The sequence below is a fragment of the Equus asinus genome, chromosome 16, assembly GCF_041296235.1.
Source record: "Equus asinus isolate D_3611 breed Donkey chromosome 16, EquAss-T2T_v2, whole genome shotgun sequence".
Taxonomy (NCBI): domain Eukaryota; kingdom Metazoa; phylum Chordata; class Mammalia; order Perissodactyla; family Equidae; genus Equus; species Equus asinus.
Window position 1 is genome coordinate 30,345,990 of NC_091805.1, and position 22,206 is coordinate 30,368,195.

The following is a 22,206-nucleotide window of genomic DNA, read 5'->3' on the forward strand; positions in this document are numbered from 1 at the left end:
GGAGGAGGAGTGGCTGCCTGCTCAGTGAGCTTAGGAGAACAGACTGAGGATGCTCAGCTCAGCCAGGCCCCATGGGCTTTTCCACTCTCTTTTTTCCAGCTTGTCTGTCTTCAACATGCATCTGTCCTCTATACCCTGGCTTGTGTGTTCAGCAGAGAAGAGGAGAGGTGGGCCTGCAGTCTAATTTAGGGGAGAAGTATTAGTAACCCATGGAGGCTGCATGGATAAGCCACATCCTCCAATCTGGCTTTTATCAGTTTATAAAGCTCATATTTTGATTTCCATGTCTTGTTTCTCACTTGATCGTGAACATAAGAGGAAAAGACAGAGGGCTATTAACTGGCTCCCTAAAAGCCAAATACAATGCACGTAATAGGCACTCGATAAATAATTGTTAAATGAATGAATTAATTTGTCCAAGGCCACATAGCTAATAAGAAACAGAGTAGAGATTTGAATCCATGTCTGACAGAAAAGCTTATGGTTTTCTAAAATCCCACTTCAGTGCTTCTTGTAGATGGTCTATTTCCAGGCTTTAATTCATGCTTCAGTACAGCTGCTAACAAACGGGAAACAATGGGTGGTGTAGGCATTAACCACCCTTAAAAAGACATGTATGCCTAAGACCTTAGCTGATAATCTATTTGTCGACAGCAGTGACTAGGGATAAGTTCAGCATGTCTGCTTGCTGTCAGCTATATCATGGGCCAATCTGGACCGAGCCCTCTGGGTACATGAAGAGGTACCTGGAAGATGCGAGAAATAGCAGAGGTGGCACCAGCAGTGCATGTTATAGACAGGGGAGGAGAAAGGCAGGCAGCCAAGCATAAAGCAAGATGTGCACAAAAGGGGCAGGGCAAGGGGCTGGGGACCAAGAGGAGGGTGAAGGCCCAAGAGGGACTTAGGGGGCTGGGGGATGGGAGGAGGCAGGGGTAGGAAGAACAAACACAAAAATCCCAGAAGAACAAAAGGCTCCAGAGATGGGAAACAAATAAAGAATATAAAGGGGAGACAGATAAAAGAACAGGAGTAAATCAGGTGCTATGAAAATAGCCACAAACTGATTTTCCATTTCACGTCAAGATGATGAGAAGTGAGAGCTGACCTGTGTGCCAGTAGCCTTCAGGGACTAAGAAATAAAACAGCCAGGTTGGAAATAGTTTGGGGAGCCAGAGGATGACAAGATTCCTCCACCCAGCATGCAAAAGTGAAATTAAAGTAATGACAGCATCTACTACCCGGTCTCTCCTCCATCCCCCTCCAGTCACAAAAAGAGGAGGGAGCTGTTTGGCTGGCGACCAGTGTGAGCTCAGCAGGGACCCTGCTCTGACTATAGCCGCTTTTTCAGTCTCTAGTAGAGTTCAGGATTGTGTGTTCACAAACACCGTATAAAAACAGGGTCGCCTTCGCCTTCCAAGCAGTTTTTTTCACTCTGTTTAAAGGCCGGGCTTAGTCTTTTTTCCCTCACTAGAGTGGCACACAAAGAATTCTCTGACACACTGCACCCACTGCAGATGAAAGCGCTTAAGTGTGAGTGAAAGCAACAATGTTCAGAGTGACATTTACTAGCTGCAAAACGGTGAAATCAGAGCGCTCCAGTTCATGGAGATTAAATGTCAGGCTTTAAACATTTAGAGAGTATTAGCTATGGAAGTTTTTAAAATTTAGGATTTAGTTTTATATTGCAAACAGCGCTTAAGACATAGAAAAGAAAGACTTTTTAAAGCAAACAAACAATTGAGCCATAAGCTGAATAAGAATATATAGTTTTAACTGAAGGTGAGTCACCTGCAGGACAGTTACTGAGTTTAGCTCAACAAACCTTGTTACTCACTGCTCATCACCATTCCAGCCTAATAAGAGAAAGGTGACATTCCCCATCCTTCACATTTTGGAAGATACAAGCCAAAATCCAAAACACAGGAGTTTCTAGGCACATAATTTTCCACAGTGGGTGTGGGCTTTACAAGCCCCAGGGTTTTTACATTACTATTTCAGAATGAATGCTTTTTAAGGCATCTAAAAAAGTTAGAGGGGCAAATAGATCACTTTTTTCTTTTAGGAATATTTTACATGGATAAATTTATCCATGACAAAATTGAGTATAACTGCCAAACATAACATGTGTTTTTGTGACTAATAAAATCTCAGAATTTGACAATATCAGCAGTCCTTCCTTCCATCCTTCAAAATAGCTGGTAAGCACCTTCTCTATTACACTTTCTCTGAGGTGAAGGACAGATACAAAGCCAACGACAATGATAAATATTTCAAGCTTGGTTTTAAACACTTTATAAGCATTATATTATACCCATTTTACAGATAAGAAAACTGGGGCTTCAAGAGATTAAGGACTTTGCCCAAGACCACAGGACTGCTAACTCAAGTGGGATGCAAACTCTAGCTACTGATTCCAAAGCCTGAGCAATTAACTTCAACTCAAGCAACTCTCACTCTGGCAGAGACCACAGGCATGTGAACAAATAAAGTTTAATGCAAGAAATGCCACAACAAGGATGTGAACAGAGACATAGATTGAGTAATTGTCTCAGTCTGGGACCTGAGGAGGAGACATTTAAGCCGGGTCTTGACGCATGAGGAGGGAGCTTTTCCAGGCGAAAAAGGTAACAATTTCTCTAGGCATAGGGAGCTACACTTCCAAACCTCGGAGGGCTTGGCATATTGGTGGAAAGTTCAGAGTTCACTGTGTATTTGAAGGGGGGACATGGAGGCCGGGAAGCAAGGCTATTCCAATAGCTGGGATGAAGACAGAAAGGGAGGCTGGAGCAGGGGAAAGAGAGGACGCCACAGTTAGGAAAGGCAGAAGCTTTATGGTCTGGGGACCTACTGGATGTGTGCAGTGAGGGAGATAAATCGTAGTTGCTAGCTTTCTAGACTACTGTAAAGACTGAGAATGAAGGAGTAAGACAAACTGGGGAGGAGCATGGGCAAAGAAGAGGAAGACGATACCTTATGTCAGTTTTAGAAAAGCTGAGTTACAAACACTTGAGGGATATCTGGGCAAACTCTATACTGCATTCTCTACTTCAACAAACACTGAGTGCCTTTTGTACCAGGTACTAAGGAAGTTAAAAGAGAACAAAACTGGGTCTTGCCTTCCCAGAGTTCATGTACTATACAGTCTGGTTCCAAACGGTTGCAACATATCAGGGAACTAACAAGACCATTTCTCGTGTTATAGTGACTGAGGGGTGCTATTTTCACTTAGTGGACAGGTGCCATGGATACAGACATTCTGCAATATTTGGGGCTGTTTAATACAAAAAAGCACTATTTTATGCTCTACTGGACATCCACATGGTGATAATCTGTTTATAATTATCTGAGCTTAGAAACTAATTCTGTTTTACATAGAAAGACAAAATATGTTTTTGCATGTTTTATATATATACTGAATTTTTCCAAACGGAACTACCATGGAAATCAAGGGAAGACTGTACTTTGTTTTGTTTGGACCTTTACCAAGAACTGTTCACCATTCATGAAAATTATATCAGGAGCTGGGGGAGATGAAAAGTTCTGGAGATGGAGGGTGCTGACAGTTGCACAACAAAGTGAATGTGTTTAATGCCACAGAACTGTACACTTAAAAGTGGTTAAAATGGTAAATTGGAAAAAAAAAAAGAAAAGAAAGTCACAGGCAGCAAACTCACTCACAGTGTTTGAGGTACCAACACCACGCCCCTGCATCTGTCTGCACTGTAGTCATCCTGAACATGGAGATGCCACATCCCAAATCTATCTACTTGACTGTGTCTCCTGGTGTGGTCATGCCTGGAGATAATGTAAGACATGTAATCTGATTATAAATCACTTTCTTTTTGCTTCTCCTTTTTATTACAACTAGGGCATTACATTGCATTTTGGAATCATGTGCTGCATAGGTATGTTACATTAACTATGAATTTCATTTCAGGATAAGAAAGCGCATGTTACAAAATATTTGCCATAAAAAGAAGACATTAGGTTGAAAGGGTTGACAATCACTAGTGAGAGACAGACAGATACATAAATGGAACTAAAACACAAAGGAAACCATGGAAGCACCTCAGCGAGGTCAAAGTACACACAAGGGAAAACAAGGGAAAGAGATGCCCCTGGCCCTGGGGAAGCTGGGAAGCTCAGGGAGGAAGGATGTGAGCAGGCGCCGACTGATGTCCTCTGTTAGAATAACTCCAGAGATGTGGGGCTTGGGCTCTGCCTCCAATGATGTCCACTCCTTTGGCATGGCTTTGATTTTTATCGAGTTCTCTTTGATGTTCTTCCTGTATCTCCCCAACAGTAGCCCTTGTTCTAGGAGGCTCCAGTGGGCAGAGCAGGATGAATCCCTAGCCTATGTAGTGTCTTTGGGAATCTGAAAACTGTGGAGTCTGTAATACTTTCTGGTTAATCTTCTTTTCTTTAGGCCAAATCTCCCTACTTCTCTGACTGTTTCTCATACAACTTGATTTCATATTCCCTCACCATCTGGGTCATTTTCCTCTGAACATGCTCCAAGTTGTCAGTGGCCCTTTAAAAGTGTGATGCCTAGAACTGAATGTGGTTTCCAGAGCTGAAATATATAACTATATTTCCTAATATCCCAAAAAGGGGAAAATGTTATGGCTCCACACAGTGAGACCAGGATGAGGGAGGAAGCAGGGGGGATCTGTCTTAATCATCACTGTACTGCCAATATTGAAAAATTTTCCTTTTTTGTTTAAGCAAGTTAAATCTGAATTTTTTAATACTTGCAACTAGAGGTCTGATCTCAAACAGTTTTTTTCCCTAGTTTGTTTTGTTGTGAGGAGTAAATGAAAATGTGGGTCTGGCTAATAAATACTAAAAATGATTTTTATTTGCTGACAGCATCTGTTTACCACCATCCTACAGTCATTTCTTGTGTGAAGACATTTTTCTCTTAACAGACTGGGCCCTGCCCATGTCCCAAGTCAATCTAACCAAGACTGGCAGGTATACAACTCTTTCAGGAGCTTGGCCTGTAAACTGGAATTAGTATTTCTGCATTAAGCTTGCATCCGGTGTGTGTGTGGAAAGCCCCTGCACTCCTGCGTGTCTAGTGAACCTCAGGTTGAGCCCCACCAAGCATAATTCCATCCAGGCTCCTGATTTTGGTTTGAGATTGAAATCCAGCAATAACCTGACTGGCTCTTACCAACACGCTGTCCCCAGGGGCTGAAACAGTACCAGTTCATCTCCTCATTCTAGATGCTAAGGACTCTTAAGCCACAGTGACACCATCCACTGGTAAACCTTTGGAAGCTACAGCAGAACTCTGCAAAAGGACACCACTCTGGCATGAATACTAGCTTGCTATCCTCCATGAATTCAATGACTTCAATGAATTGACCAAAAAATAAGGGACAGGTTAGCCTCAGAGGTCTAAGCACTTTATGTCACATCTGCTGGCTGTCCAAGTTCTAACATGCTTTTACAGCTGAACAGACCAGCTCAAACTACATGGGAGGAAGGATATTTGCCTGTTTTGTTAGTTGAGGTATCCGCAGCCCTTAGAACAGTGCTTAGCACATAACGGACGCTCAACAAATAGCCGTTGAATGAGTTAATGAAATGACCTGGTATGGCAGACATCAATCTTTGTTTTGCCCAGTATTCCCTTCTTTTGAAAATTGCTTCTTCCCTATTGCATGTTGGGGCTGCCAATCATGAGACTGAACAAGCCAGCAAATCACGTCATGAGTCTGGATCTCCTTATTCCGCCTGTCCCTAGCCCCTAGAGTGCCTACAGTTAAGCAGGTATCTGCACTCGTTCTCAGTTCTGGAGAATCCGAGGCATAACGTCAGGAGGTTTGATGAATGTGGGTGGTATATTCTGCAGGTAGGTTGTTCAGAGGCTAAACTTGACATGAGCGTCCCTCACAAAACCCAAGCCAACAGGATAAAATGAACCTCTAATGACCATAAGCTTATGTTTCTAACATTATTGATCTTCATAACTAATCCAATACCATATCAGAATTTATCTTATTCACATTCAAATAGAGAGGAAATTTTTTCAAATTTCTAATGATAGATGAAATACAATTTTTATAATGTCAACTTTACTATGATAATGCTATTTAAGGCTTCTCAGAAAAAATTTAACCTGTGAAATGTGAAAAAAACTACATATTGAATTAAAATGATCCAACAAATGGGGGTGGGGGCAGGAGATTTATGGTTGTATAAGGCTTTTTAAAAGTTGTGGTAAAACATACATAACAAAATCTACCCTTTTAACTAGTTTTAAGGGTACAGTTCAGCGGCACCAAGTACATTTACAATGGCAACTGTCACCACTAACCATCTCCAGAACTTTTTCATCAAACAAACAAAAGCTCTGTACCCATTAAATGATAACTTCCCATTACCCCCTCCTCCGAGCCCCTGGTAATCTCTATTCTACTTTCTGTCTCTATGAATTTGCCTGTTCCAGCAACCTCACATAGCTGGAATTATACAATATTTATCCTTTTTTTGTCTGGCTTATTTCATTTTGCATAATGTTTTTCAAGGTTTACAGATGGTGCGGCATGTATCAGTATTTCATTCCTTTTTATGGCTGAATTATATTTCATTGTATGTATATTTTGTCATCCATTCATCTGTTGATGGACACAGGTCGTTTTCACCTTTTGGCTATGGTGCTATGAACACTAGTGTACAAGTATCTGTTTGAGTCCCTGTTTTCAGTTATTTTGGGTATAACTAGGAGTGAAACTGGTGGATCATACAGTAATTCTATCTTCAGCTTTCTGAGGAAAATGTGTAAGGCTTTTAAAGATGACTTCTAAAATAAAAATTTATTAATTTAGGAACTATATACAGCAACCAGTAAGTTGTTCTTCTGATACTTCACATATCTTCACATATCATTACTGGAGACAGAGAGACTGCTACGGTAAACAGAACAGAGGACATATCATTTCCTTGCAGTGAAGGAGGAAGGAATTTCCCAGTAATGACAGATCCTCAAGAAAGTAAGAAGGCACAATAATCGCAACTTGCTAAAATGTAAATACCAGGATTTTCACAAACATGAAATCCAGTCTTCTTTAGAAAACTCAACCTTTCATTTAGAAACAAAGAATGAATCCCACTACGTGATCATGTAATTGTAGTCTCTGTATGTAAAATAATTGATCAATACTATTCTAAACTATAAAGGTTATGAAAGACAAGGAAAGACTGAAGAAATGCCCCAGACTAGAGGAGAATAAGGAAACCTGATAACCAACTGCAATGTGCGACCCTGAATTGGATCTGGAACAGAAAAAGGACAATGGTGAAAAAACTGGCAAAATCCAAATAAAGGCTGTAACTTAGTTAATAGTATCGTACCAGTGTTAATGTCTCAGTCTTGATAACTGTACTATGGTTATATAAGATGTTAACACTAATGGAAGCTGGATGAATGATATACAGGAATTATCTGCTATTTTTGCAACTTTTATGTAAGTTTAAAATGATTCCACAGTAAAGAGCTAAGTGTAAGTTTAAAACGATTCCAAAATAAAAAGCTAAAAAGAATTACAGTCTCTGGACTTTAATGAGCATCTGAAATTGTTAAGCCAGATAATCAGAAATAGCAATAATAAATTTGAAGTTATAAATTGATCCGTGAATGAGACTTCCACATTCGAAAAGAAGAAAAATATAATCATTTTATGGTTAGTGCCTCTAATAACCAATTCTCTCTTGTACTCTCACTGCCATCCTGGCTTTACATTTCTTCCTCCTAGATACCCCCTCCCAATGCTTCTAACTCTAGCTTCTGGAACAGACTTTGCATAGGAAAGCTCTCCCTACATTTCTATTTTCTCAAAGAATCATTCCCTTCAACTGTTGCCAAATTAACATTCACAGTCCTGACTGTTCTCTGAGCTTGACAGTACATCCACTAGCCTACTGGACATCTCCACTTCCAGAGTCGGCTGAAGTTCAGCATGTATCTAAAGCTAAACTTCATTTCACTCATTTACCCAAGTCAGAAACACAGGACTCAGCCTAGACATGTCCTCAGTCACCTCTACCCCCTGCTCGAAAGCAGTATGTACACCTATATTGTAGTATGACATCCAATGTAGTCCATTCACTAAAGGATAAAGTTGAAATCCAGCCATCTTTACCACTGACAGACAGTTAAGTTGTACTTTAAAAAGCCAAAAGAGATTGCAAAAATTGGTTACCGGTGAATTCAGGACATTTTCAATGGTGAAAATGTCTTTTTTTGGTCTTTGACAATACATATACTAAAACTGGAATTATACAGAGAAGATTAACATGGCCATGGTGCAAGGATGACATGCAAATTCACTAAGTGTTCTATATTTTTAAGAGACTATACCAATTCTCTTGGGGCTGGCCCCACGGCACAGTGGTTAAGTTCTGCGTGCTCCACTTTGGCGACCTGGGTTCACAGGTTGGGATCCTGGGCGCAGACCTATACCACTCATCACTCATGCTGTGGTGGTGACCCTCATATAAAGTGGGGAAGACTGGCACAGATATTAGCTCAGGGCTAATCCTCATCAGCAAAAAGAAAAAAAAAAAAGAAATTATACCAATTTTCTACAGTCTCTTTCAGAGGATAGAAGTAGAGGGAATACTTCCTAAGTCATTATATGAGGCCAGAATTACCCTAATACCAAAATCAATACTAATACCAAGAAAAGAAAACTACATGAAATAGCTGCAAAAATCCTCAACAAAATATTGGCAAACTGAATTGAACAATGTTTAAAAATAATTATACACCACAATCAAATGGGATTTATCCCATGTATGCAAGTCTGGTTCAGCATCCAAAAATCAATTAATATAATCTATCACATCTACAGGCTAAAGGAGAAAAATCACATGATTATATCAATAGATGGAGAAAAACATTTGCCAAAATCCAATATCCAATCACAATAAAAAACTCTTAGAAAACTAGGAATACAGGAGAACTTTTTCAATTTGATAAAGAATATCTACAAAAAAACTAAGCTAACATCATACTTAGTGAGAAACTAGACACTTTCCCCTTAGGATTAGGAACAAGGTAGGGATATCCCCTTTTATCTCTTCTTTTCAACATTGTACTAGAAGTCCTAGCTAATGTACTAAGATAAGAAAAGGAAATAAAAAGTGTACCGATTGGGAAGGAAAAAACAAACCTGTCTTTGTTCAAAGATGGCATGATTGTCCATGTAGGAAATCTGAAAAAACTGACCAAAAAGTTTCTTGAACTAATAAGTGATTATAACAAGGTTATATGATATAAGGTTAACACAGAAAAGGCAATTACTTTCCTATTGAACAACTGGAATTTGAAATTAAAAACACATTACCACTTATATTAGCACTCAAACAATGGAATACTTAGGTATAAGTAACAAAATACGTACAAAATCCATATGAGGAAAACTACAAAACTCTGATGAACAAAATCAAAGAACTAAATAAGTGAAGAGATATTTCATGTTCATGGATAGGAAGACTCAATATTGTCAAGATGTCAGTTCTTCCCAATTTGATCTATAGATTCAATGCAATCCGAGTCAAAATCCCAGCAAGTTATTTTGTGGGTACTCACAAACTGATTTTCAAGTTTATATGAAGAAGCAAAAGACATAGAATAGCCAACATAATATTGAAGAAGAAAGTTGGAGGACTGACACTACCTGACCTCAAGACTACTATAAAGCTACCATAATCAAAGGGCTGGCCCCGTGGCCGAGCGGTTAAGTTCGCGCGCTCCGCTGCAGGCGGCCCAGTGTTTCGTTGGTTCGAATCCTGGGCGCGGACATGACACTGCTCATCAAACCACGCTGAGGCAGCGTCCCACATGCCACAACTAGAAGGACCCACATCGAAGAATATACAACTATGTACTGGGGGGCTTTGGGGAGAAAAAGGAAAAAATAAAATCTTTAAAAAAAAAAAAAAAAAAAAAAAGCTACCGTAATCAAGACAGTGTGGTATTGGTGAAAGAACAGACAAATGGATCAAAAGAATAGAATAGAGAGCCAGAAATAGAGCCACATGAATATAGTCAATTGCTATTTGGCAAAAGAGCAAAGGCAACACAATGGAGCAAAGATAATTTTTTCAATAAATGGTCCTGGAACAACTAACTGAATATCCACATGCAAAAAAATGAATCTTGACCCTCACAAAAACTAACTCAAAATGGATCACAGACCTAAATGTTAACTGCAAATCTATGAAATCCCTAGAAGATAACACAGGAGAAAATCTACATGACCTTGGGTTTGATGATGACTTTTTAGATGCCATACCAAAAGTAAGAAAGAAATAATCGATAAGTTGGACTTCATTAAAATAAAAAATTTCTGTTCTTCAAAGACACTGACAAGAGAATGAAAAGACAAGCCACAGACTGGGAGAAAATGTTTGTGAAAGACTTATCTGATAAAGGACTGTTATCCAAAATATACAAAGAACTTTTAAAACTCAACAATAAGAAAATGAACCAACTAATTAGGAAATGGGAGAAAGATCTTAACAGATACTTCATCAAAGATATATGTGGAGATGGCAAATAAATGTATGAAAAGATGCTCCACATCATATGTCATTAGGGAAAGGCAAATTAAAACCACAACGAGATACGAGTACATACCCACAAGAATGGCCAAAATCCAGAACATTGATAACATCAAATCCCGATGAAGATGTGGAGCAACAAGAACTCTCATTCATTGCTGATGGGAAGGCAAAATGGTACAGCTACTGTGGGAGGCAGTTTGGTGCTTTCTCACAAAACTAAATATTCTCTTACCATATGATCCAGCAATTGCATTCTTGGTATTTACCCAAGGAACTAAAAACTTACATCCACACAAAAACCTTAACACAGATGTTTATAGCAGTTTTATTCATAATTGCCAAAACTTGGAAGCAGTCAAGACGTCTGTCAGTAACGAACGGATAAACAAACTGTGGTAGATCCAAACAATGGAATATTATCCAGTAATAAAAAGAAATGATCTATTAAGTCATGAAAAGACTTGAAGGCACCCTAAATGCATATTACTAAGTGAAAGGAGGCAATCAGAAAAGACTACAAACTGCATGATTGTAACTATATGACATTCTGGAAAAGGTAAAACTATGGAGATAGTGAAAAGATCAGTAGTTGCTAGGGATTGGGGGGAGGGAAGGATGAATAAGCAGAGCATAGAGGATGTTAAGACAGTGAAACTATTCTGTTTGAGACTATAATGGTGGATACACGTCATTATACATTTGTCAACACCTACAGAACGTATAACACCAAGAGTGAACAATAATGTAAACTACAGACTTTGGGTGATAATGATGTGTCAATGTAGGTTCATCAATTATAACACATGTACCACTCTGGCAGGGGATGTTGATAACGGGGGAGACTATGCACATGTCGGGGCAGAGGGTACTTGGGAAATCTCTGTGCCTTCTGAATTTTGCTGTAAACCCAAAACTGCACTAAAAAAAATAAAATCTATTTTAAAAAAAGTGAGAGAAAGAAACAAGAAGCTACTGTATACTGATATTCTATTAGCCATGTAACTATTCATTTGTGTATTATGGATTTAGAAAATACCACAAGGATGAGTTAGTTCTTTTTGCCATTACTAAGTTCTACAAAGAAAAGAAAGTGCTTGTTGATTAGAAGGGAAAAAAATATCAGAATATCATTCCATATTTAGTGAAAAGTACTACAAATTTGGAAAATAAAATTCCAGTTCCAACAGGGCCTAGCAGAAATAAAAACAAGCAAAGTTCTCTATTATATTAAACAAAGAAATTGAATAAAGTCAGAGGAAGCATTCTGACCATATATTTCGAATACTGTGTGCTGATCTGGCCACACTATGATCAGAAAGCCAAGTCAGGAAATAATGAGAGATGGTGGGGATATCTAAATTAGCCTAGAAACCTGAAGGTCTCAAGTACTTCCATATAAAATAGGATTAAGATTCTTTATTATTCCTTATTATTGTAATTAAAAAACTAAATTTGATTACTAAGTGTTTTAGTGTTCACTTTTAATGAGTAAAAGTGATAAAAAGTGAAAATAATTGAAACATTTAACCAAATTTAATTAGCGTTTCATCATATGAACTTCCATGTAAACATGATTTAGATTTTTTGGTGAATGTCACTGTAACTCAAAATCTTTAGGGAAATAATACCATTCAACTCAGTCAGAAGTGGAGCTGGATCTAAACTTTTATGAACTATTTTACAGTTGTTCTGTCTTATTAGAACAAGCTACCATGTTATTGTAGTAGAGCCCAGTAGGATTTTGCTGCTCATTAAATAGTAATTAGTTCTCCATATTTGTTACTAAGAAATACAAATGGCACATTTGGTGGTCACCAAGGCTGTGTTAGCAGACTTAGGGAAAGTTCTGAGGTACCTCTGATCAGGCAGTACTCTGCAAGTTAGTCACATACTCCATCATCATATACCGGGTTCCCTTTGAGAACATCTACGCTCCAGGGCCAACAGGGCCTGTTCCAGGCAGCCCTGCTTTGGTGGAATTTCCTAGTACAGTACTTTAGAATCAGCGAATCAAAGACCCTTAAAGCTGGAATTACCTTAAAGATCAAAAGTGATATCACAGGGAAAAAGTATAATCTGTTAAGATGCCGTTCAACTCTTTCTTGTGTTTGCACTCTTGATTAAACAACAAAACAAAATAAAACAAACAAAAAACAATCCAGAAGAATCTGTCCCTCTCATCACAAATATAAGGGTTGCTCTATAGGTATAAATATAGAATTGTCTCATTTTTCCAGTACAGGATAAACAATAGACTGTATTTTAACTTGACCAAAAACTACTGTTTATTCACAATTTATCCTAACCCTCCATTTCTTTTGATGGAACTAAGTTTTCTGTACTTTATTATAAAAATACAGCAACAAGAACTTGACATTTACAGCATTTTGCCAACAACTAAAAGAAACAATCTCCTAAATCTGCACTAGCTATGTAGACAAAAGAAATCAAACAAATACTTCAGAGTTCCAAAACTAATTTATTGCTCTAATGGGGACTAGACTCCAACTTGGATATGATACTGTTTTCATGTCCCCAGAGAGATAAACGCTTCAGCATATATTTTTAGCCATGAGTTATTATTTTAATAGTATTGCCTTTAAATCATTTTTCCTTAAAAAAATAAAACAAAAAACCCTCCAGCATTTCTAACTTTATGCTTCTCTAATTTAATTATGCGATTCGTCTATGAAGCAATGGTTTGGTTTACTTTACCCAACTTTTACCATTTTGTGTTTAGAATCATTCTCTGAAATCCAAATTGGCTGATTACTGAAGAAGTTCTCATTACTCCCCGGAGACTGTGGGAGCCTGGGCTTCTAGCATTGTTCACTGTTTGGCTGGGAAACAGGCTTCCTCTTGTAGTGCCCGATCTGTTATTGATTTAAAAACTGACCTAAAGGGCTACTTGTTCTGGGCTCTCTGAAGTGCATTTGCTGCTCCTGCCTTCTGGAACTATACTGTCAGACACCCTGAGCCCTCATGCTATATTCTTCACTATGCAGTCTGTGCAGCCGGGAATAATGGAATAATGGTTAATTAATTTGCTCTTACCTCCTAAAGAGGGCCTGGGAAATAAAATGCCTCCAAATAGTCACACTCGTGCTTCTGTATCGAACCTTGAGGTAGGTCAGTTCAGTTCCTGGTCCACATGATCCCTCCATCCTAGCCTAGGACTTGGGACCATGCCTGTCTCCTGGATGATAGACTCTTGTGAGCATAACTGCCATCCACTTTATCATAGTCATCTCCATCTTCCACAGTGCCCAGCTCAGGTCTCAGCTCACAGCAGTCAGTCAATGCAAAATAATAACAAATTTGTGGATAATTTATTTATTTACAACTGTTTGTAAATTTATTTACAAATGATCTTTATTTGTAAATAACAAGCTTATACAATAACAAATTCAGAAATAAGTAACTTTAACAGATAGATATTTAGACGATAATCAGTAAAACCTTGTTCTGATATTTAGGTTTTATGATCCTAGGAAATGGCATAAGAAAGCAACTCTAAAGTGATAGTTGCAGGTCCTCTTAAAAAATAAAAAAACAATTCAATGAATAACATTATCCCTTAGAATCAAGTGGGCATTTTGCCGGAATGGCAGCAGAGGAAGCCCTGAGTTCCTAAGTCTTGGTTATGTTTCCTAATCCTCTTTAATCTGAAGAGAGCTTTGCACAGTTTTAAACTTGCCACGGCACTCTTAGAAGAGGAGGTCCAAGTTCCCACGCTCTTTGATAACTAAGAGGACAGGGCACACTCGGCTGGTGGTGACAGAGAGAGAGTCACAGTAACAAAGGTGACCCAGGAGGCGGTTCAAGGGTCCCCTAAACTCCATTTACCTCTCAGTGGGACCTAGGGAGGAAAAAAGGGTGGTAGCGAAGGAGGAGATATTTAACTGACAGAGAAGAAAGGCAGTGCAGTGTTCTGCAGGGAGCTGAGATCAGGAGCCGCTAATTTTTGTCATGGTGTGTTCCAGTTTTTTAAAATCCACTTATTAATCAAAGACCTCTCTAAGCACCCAACACATCGCTAAGCTCCATGGGGGATAATAATAAAGCCAAAAGACTTAGTTTTTGGCCCTTAAAGTGCTCACAATCTAATTTGGGGGAGGAGAAATGTAACGGAAGTGAGATGACTAGAGAACAACTAAATGTTACCCTATAAGTTCAAGAAGAGTTCACAGGAGTGAAAGATCTGCATGGAGTGATAGCGTGAGACAAAGTTCAGAAGACGCTTCCAGAAAATGAGGAAATGAATGGTCTAACTGAGAATCGGGCTCACGCCCATGAGCTCCACCTTGAAAGGGGAGATTCAGGAGGATGTCCCTGAATGGTGGTCCAGCAGGAGAGAGCTGAGAACCAGGTAATTCCTGACAGACTGCTTTGGAAGGGCCGGAGTCTGTGATGAAAACAGAACAAGAGGGCCAAAAAAGAAAGAACAGAGAAGCAAATAATCCTTGGTTGTTTTCATGCCTGAAGGGGCTCACTATGGCATGAAAATCAACATGAAAACAGTTAGACATACCACATCATCCACGTCGGGCACTGTGCAGACATTCCTTGGCCTAAGTTTAAAATATTTATTAACTCCTTGTTAGTCTCTCAATTTTTGGAAAAGAATATTTAACCTAGTGACAAAGGGGTGGGGAGCGATCTAAGAACCTACTACGAAGGCTCTTTATGCACATACTGATTATGTTCACATAAGACCATGAAGTAGGGATTATGGTCCCTGTTCTACAGATGAGGAAAAGAAAGTTTATGGAGATTAAATAGTTCACTTAAGCTTGCCCAAATATCAGAATGGCAGACCTAGATTCTGAACCCTAGCATGCTCGGTGCCCAAGCCCATTTCTTCTACTCCAACTCTAAGGTTACCCTTAGAGAGGAGAGAAATCTAAGTTTCATTTGTACTGTGGTCTAGAGCTGAGCCTGGAGCTGGGAGGGAGAAGAACTGGGTTTTTATCTGTGCTTTGCTATTAGTTCTAAGAGTCTGGACAAAGCATTCCCCCTCTTGGCTCTATTATCTTAACTTTAAAAAGAGGATGTAGGATTAAATAATTGCTAAGGTATTATCTATAAAAGTTTATGATTCTAAGTGTGCAAGTAGATTCCCCACCAGGATTGACTTAATATGACTGTTCTAATAAAAAGAGGGAGGGGACTATGAGGATACACAATGATCTTTGTATCTAGAAATCCACCAAGATATAAATAGTCTAATAAATATTAACTATTCTGCCACAACAGCAGTTGCAGCTCCAGGACTTTAAAGAGGAAGGGTTCAGGGACAGCAGGTTTGTCTTGCTACTGTGCACAGTAAGCCCACTGCCTTCACTTATACGGTCTGCATTTAGTCCTCCATGACGTGTATGAGGCCTACAAGCCACCTCTATGTACTGCTACCACCCATTAGGGTCCTCAGGAAAACGTCTGAAGGCTTGGACAGAAACATGCTCCACTCAGGGAACCTATATAAATGATACATCCAGAGTAAGAGACCACAGAGAGCGCATATCCTGTACAGGGCAGTCACTACTCAGCTCCGGCTAATATCCACCCTGCAGTCATCTGCCCTTCTGATTTTTCAAAAAGAGCCAGGAATATGGGTTTTTGTGCAATGTGAAATGCCTTAAACAACTATGTGGTCCAAATTCTGATTCTATGTGAATATGTGACATTCTGATTCTGTGTGACAGAATATGTTTTTATTTACCTGTGGCTCAAGGATCATCAGTTTACATCAGAATTAGCTGACAAAAAAGAGAAGGCAGGAAGCCTGATGAGAGCTGGTCCTAAACTAAAAAGAAAGGGCTCATTGAAGTGGAAAAGGAAAAGTCATTGAGACAGATCTTATCCAATTCACATTTGAATACAGTCCATCAATAATCCATAAGCTCTCACACATGTAACTCCCATAACGTTTATGACTCATATCCACGCCTATCCACTTCCTATAGTCAACAGCAAGAAAGCTCTTACAACAAAGGTGAATGTGTGGGTTTAGGGACAGAAAAATTAGGAGAATTGTTGAAAATTAAAATTAAGTTCTATGTGCCAACAGGCCTAAGGGAAGCAGAATTCCTGCAGTAGAAGCTGATCACGGCAGCTGCAAAGGAGCGGTGCTTAACAGGCCAAACCCCAGGGACTTCATAAAGAAAGCAAGGTGGGAGAGGATCTCAGAAGATGGAAGCAGGGGCTTCAACATGGATCCAATGTGGGCGGAGACGTAGGTGAGGGAGAGGAAGAAAAAGAACAAAATATGAAAAGAGACAGAAGAGAGAAGAAGGCCACAGAGAATGCACAGGGCAGTGATAGAACAGTAGCCAAGCTTTCCAAATGTGTGTTATGGGTGACAGGTGCTCCTTACATAAACCATGAGGAACCCCAGAAAGACTCTAAGGGCCAAGGCATCATCATAATTTAAAAAACATGTTTTGGGCATCCACTATATCTAAGATACTATGAGGTGCAGGAGCTCCAAGGAGCGCAAGCCATTCAGGCAGGAGTTAGTGGTTTTGAATGGTAGGAAATCATCTTCCTGGCAGAGGGAGTGGCCTGTTTAAAAGCAAGCAGATCTGACATCTCTACTCCTTCCACTGTGGCTTCTTATTATTCCCATTTGATAGGGAGGAGGAGCTAAGCTCAGAGAAGCTAACTGATTAGCTTCAACTCACACACCGAAGTATTGACAAAGCTGAGAGTAAACCCAAAACCTCCTGATTCCCAGTATGGCATTTTTTTCTCCTGTATCACAACTAAGGTATAGTGGATACAAACTAAAGAAAACAATACTACGGAAATTTCAAGAAAAAGCATAAAGCAAATACTCAGTGAAATCTTGATGAAACCTATATAACAAAAATGGAGAACTCTTCTGTGACCTGAACACTGGAAGTCTGCCATTACTAAGTCTCGTCCAGTTCCCATAGAGAGGAGGGGAAACCCACACCACACCCACTCCCAGCTCCTACCCGGCCCCAATTCTCTTCTCCATTGGTAGTGAGCAGTGAGGAATTTTTTCTCCCTGTGTGATTTCACAGAGATGAATCATGGCTCCTTGAAAAGCTGACACAGGAAAGTTGGCTTAGGAATAACAAAACAACAACAGATCAAGTCCCCTGAGCTCCGGGCACTGCCTCCACTAACAAGACTTATCTACAAAATACTGTATTGTGTAAACAAAACTTTTGAAAAATAGCATCTGGAGCTTTGAAGATTTGAGCACGTGACACCTGTCTTTAGAGAAAAGTAATTATTTAGCCCATAAGAGCAAACCTGTTTTCATAAACTGTCAGCTGTAAACATTTTTTAAAATGGCTTTGTCAAAGATTTGTATAAATGGCTTAAATGTGAAATCAGGAAGACCAAGAATGCAAAAATGGTATTCTCCTAACAAGTGGAATTTGCTGCCCTTTGCAATTCTACAATTCTGATCCCACTGCAGATTTCATTCTTTCTGGCAGAATATGGAAATTTTGACATCATAAACATATGAAACTTATAAATCTGGTATTCACATTTCTTAAAAGGAATGATCAGTCACAACATGTTCTTTCTGTAATTCAAAGGTCTGACCAGCAGGGAACTTCCTGCTATTTTTAAGAGTGAAGAATACCAGTTCAAGCTCCCTAACCTGTTTCTAATCGGGTCTTCTCCACTCCTCTAAACAATAATGCCAAAATATCTTTTTCTGTAAGCCACAACAATGTTTGAAATTTGTAAGGTGCTTACTCATTCCTCTTAGTAAATCTACGGTGTTCAGAGTTTCCTCATCTCCAATTGTAAGAATATTTATATAATGATTTGCCCATGTGTCTTAGAGAAAATCAGAGTTTGCCCTTTTGACCCTGTGGAGAGGCTCTAAGGAAGGTGAGAAGCACTTGGCTTACACCTCCTATAAAATGCTGTCCTGGTATAAATGGAATCTTGAATCTCAGCCTCCATGTGGAGAAGTGATAAGCTCTCTGCAGCTGGTTTAACTTTAGCTTTGTCTAGCACTAGAAAAAGAAATCCATAAGCAGGAGGCTTCAGTGTATTCATGCTACAAGAAATAAGAATTGGGCCAGCCCTGTGGCCTACTGGTTAAGTTTGGTGTGCTCCGCTTTGGCGGCCCAGGTTTGCTTCACAGGTGTGGATCTACACCACATACAAAATAGAGGAAGATTCACACAGATGTTAGCTCAGGGTGACTCTTCTTCAAGGAAAAAGGGGAAGATTGGCAAGAGGTGTTAGTTTAGGGCAAATATTCCTCAAAAAAAAAAAAAAACCAAAAAACCAAAAAAACACATTATACCAGGAGGCCAGGAGAAAAAGAAATCACCAAAAAATAGAGGAAACGCTAGCGTAAAAAGAGGTGCATTTCATCCAACGGCTCACGGGGAGGGAAACAAGAAATTCAAGACAGACTGTGAAAAAGATGGCATTTAGTCTCCAAAGGCTGTTAGAAAACATTGCCTAGGTTTCAATCTTTTTTTTTTTTTAAATAAAGTAAGAATCCCTAAGTGGGTCCATGACACTTAAATACATTAAAGTAAAGCAACTGTTGATGGAAACATTTTAGAACCTAATATAGGTGGTGGTTGCACAACACTGTAAATGCACTAAATGCCACTGAATTGTACACTTTAAAATGGTTAATTTTACATTATGTGAATTTCATCTCAACAAAAAAAAGATGAAGTAAAGCAACTGTATACTGCTTAGGTTGAAAGAGAAACTTTTGCCATTTCCTTTTGATTGCTTTGACAAAGATAATATTTAACACTTCAGAAACGCGCTATCAAAAAAACCCTTAGATGAATTCCAGAGATTAATTCAGCGGGTGCAAAAGTTAACCAAGGAGCAGTCAGGCAATGTTTGTTTTTCCTATTCTATTTTTTTTCACCCCAATTAAAAGCTCTAAGCAGTCATGGCTAAGTTTTAATAGCTTCTCTGACTCTTCCCATCCCATTTCCCTCCTAGCCAACTTCTCTCCTTCAATACTTCCTGAACTCTCACATGCCCTGAGCACTTAAACAGACGCTGGGATTGCCAAGACGAGTCACACATCTTACCTCTCCTCACGGGATTCACAGCTGCATTCAGATTTCAAAACTCCCCACCTACTCCCATACCAACTGTCGTTCTAGACGCGTCCCAACCCTTCATGACGCCACTTGACTCGGACTGCAGCAGCCCTTCCTAAGCTCTCTCATTCCATACTCAATTATTTGCGTTCTGTTTGTGCTCCTTTCTTTTCCCTCAGACCAAAAGGATGTGTTAAAAATTCTAAACAAAAATGACTTTATTGATTGCCAGATGCTATAAAAATAGAGCTATACTGATTCACACAAAACTGTAAACCAGGCAGTGACAGGTCGTGAAATGGACTGTTCCAGGAATCACTTATGCATCTAAACTTAAGATCATTTCAGATTTCCTTTCTCTTTTTCCCCACCCTCTGCCCTCACTTAGCCACCTGTGCCTCCTGCCACCCTTTCCACAAGGCCAGGTATCTCCAAGTTCACTGCCTCTGCCCACACATCAGTTCTTTCTTGAAGACAGCTTTGTTTCTATCACGCTTCCCTTACTCGTATCCTCTCACAACTGAATTCCTTTTCCTTCAACTTTCGTTTTTGTTTTCACCGTAGCCACAACGGTGTCACTGGGAAAACATGCTAGCTTTCACCTTGAAAGGAAGAGGCCCCAGCAGGCCCAGATCTCCTATGTGCCTGTGATAGGCTGGAACAGCAACAACTCAGAGAGCGACGCAGGCAAAGTGAAACGGGGAGAAAAACGGTAGGCAAAGCCACGCTGGCTTCTGCAGAGAGGAAAAACATAATGTTTGCCAAGTGGAGAAGGATCAATTTAGAAAGGAAAGAAAAATCATTTTCAAGCTTCAGAGAGTCCCCCAAACTGGAGAGAAACAGAGATAATTCAAAGCAATCTCTAACTGATAATACACAGCCTAATTTTGACACAGATTTTGTTCTGAGGTCACTCAAAACGTGAAACAGAAGCTACAAGGTTTAAATTAAATACCTCGTTTGTGGATGGAAGCAGCTACAATACAGGTTGTCACTCAGCCAACGTGTCAGTGGCACAGCTGGTAATTTCACCATGCAGCTGGGAAAAGCAGTTTGTCAGTCATAAGAAACCAGATATGTGGGAGGATTTTCACATAAAATCACTTCTCACAGTGGACTCTGACCATCATCAGACTTGCCAAAGGCACGTACAATAGAGCTGGTTCTTCTGTATCTTTATGAAGGTTGCTAAATTTACAGCGCATGTACGGAGTGGAAATACATGCTGGAAAAAGTCATCCCGGAATTATTTTAATGAGTTACAGACAACTGGTCAACAGACGAACAGGGACTGAACAAACTTAAACCAATGGCTCCCAAGTACGATTTCATTAATCCTGGAAAACATGAGGCAGTAGACAATTGTGGTCTAATTGTTTCTTATTTGATTTGGCCTGAAAAATCTTATTCTCACTTTATTGCATTTATAAATAGGCATCTTGGGTCAGCTGACTTTTGCTTTATCTAGCTAAGTTTCCGTTAATATGTTATAAAGGTTTTTGATCAAAGAAAATATAATACCAGATGAAAGTCATTATACAAAGAAAATCAAACCAACAGCAATTAAAGGGAAAAACAAAGTTCCTGTAAGGGTTCTGGCATATCCACAAGAAGTTAATTGACTCTCTTTAATGTTTCAAACACATGTCAATCAATAGGCCAATAAAAATTTTATATACTATGCTAACAGTGGTAATCCTAGCACCACCCAGTTTGTAGCTCACCACAGAAAATACCTAGTTAGAAAAAAAAAAAGCACAGTATCCCACTTATGGACAATAACCCACTATCCATGTCATCAACTTGCTACTGCTATGAACTTAGACATTTCACAGCTCGAACTGGGTATGGAACATGGGGAAAAAAAATGACTAAGTAAAATAATGGCCTTCTTTCATACAAAGCACAGTGTACATGTAATAAATACATCTAAATTGGTCATGGTGAATTAAACCCGCTTCAGCTTCAGGCAAAGAGGCAGAGTATTAGGCTGAAATGGTCCATTTCTTTCCAATTTGTTATACATGTAGAATCTGAAATTTATTTTTTACTTGATTAAAAATTAAATTAGGTTTCATTTCGTATGCAGAGTTCTTTCCTTCAGTATTTCATTTAAGAACAGCCAGGGTGGAATGAAGCCAGTGATCAAACACTGCAGACTCAGGAAACCCTTCTGGTTTTTCAGCCTCTTAAGAAAGCCTGAGAAGAGCACAGTTTAGGGAGTGGGCGTCTTTGTTTTTGTGATGACTCATATCATCCAGTATTCATTCACTTATTTTTAAGTCATTCCACAAATATGTGGAAGGCACTTTTCTAGGAAGGGACCATGGGAAACACAAAAATACATGGCCTTTACCCTTAAGAACTTTACAGCTCTCCCTGCCCCCTAAACATAAGCAGTCCTCTTACTTCGGTTTAACGATCAGCAACCTCGTGAATTCAACTTTCTCTTCTTATCCTTGAAACAAACTAATTTCTCCTCAGGATTATATTTTTAGAGAGTATGAGATCAGCCTACTCACTCAGAGACTACTACTTTTAGGAGAAATTAAAG

The 22,206-nt window shown here is 39.3% G+C and overlaps 1 protein-coding gene and 1 non-coding gene across 2 annotated transcripts in view; one reads left to right on the plus strand and one right to left on the minus strand.

The window, feature by feature from the left end:
- Nucleotides 1–22,206, minus strand: part of ALG14 (ALG14 UDP-N-acetylglucosaminyltransferase subunit) — a 90,776-nt gene that overhangs the window by 19,353 nt on the left and 49,217 nt on the right. The gene's annotated exons all lie outside the window — the stretch shown is intronic.
- On the plus strand, nt 8,255–8,356 carry LOC123277778 (U6 spliceosomal RNA). Its single transcript, XR_006514994.1, has one exon. It is a non-coding gene; the product is annotated as a U6 spliceosomal RNA (small nuclear RNA).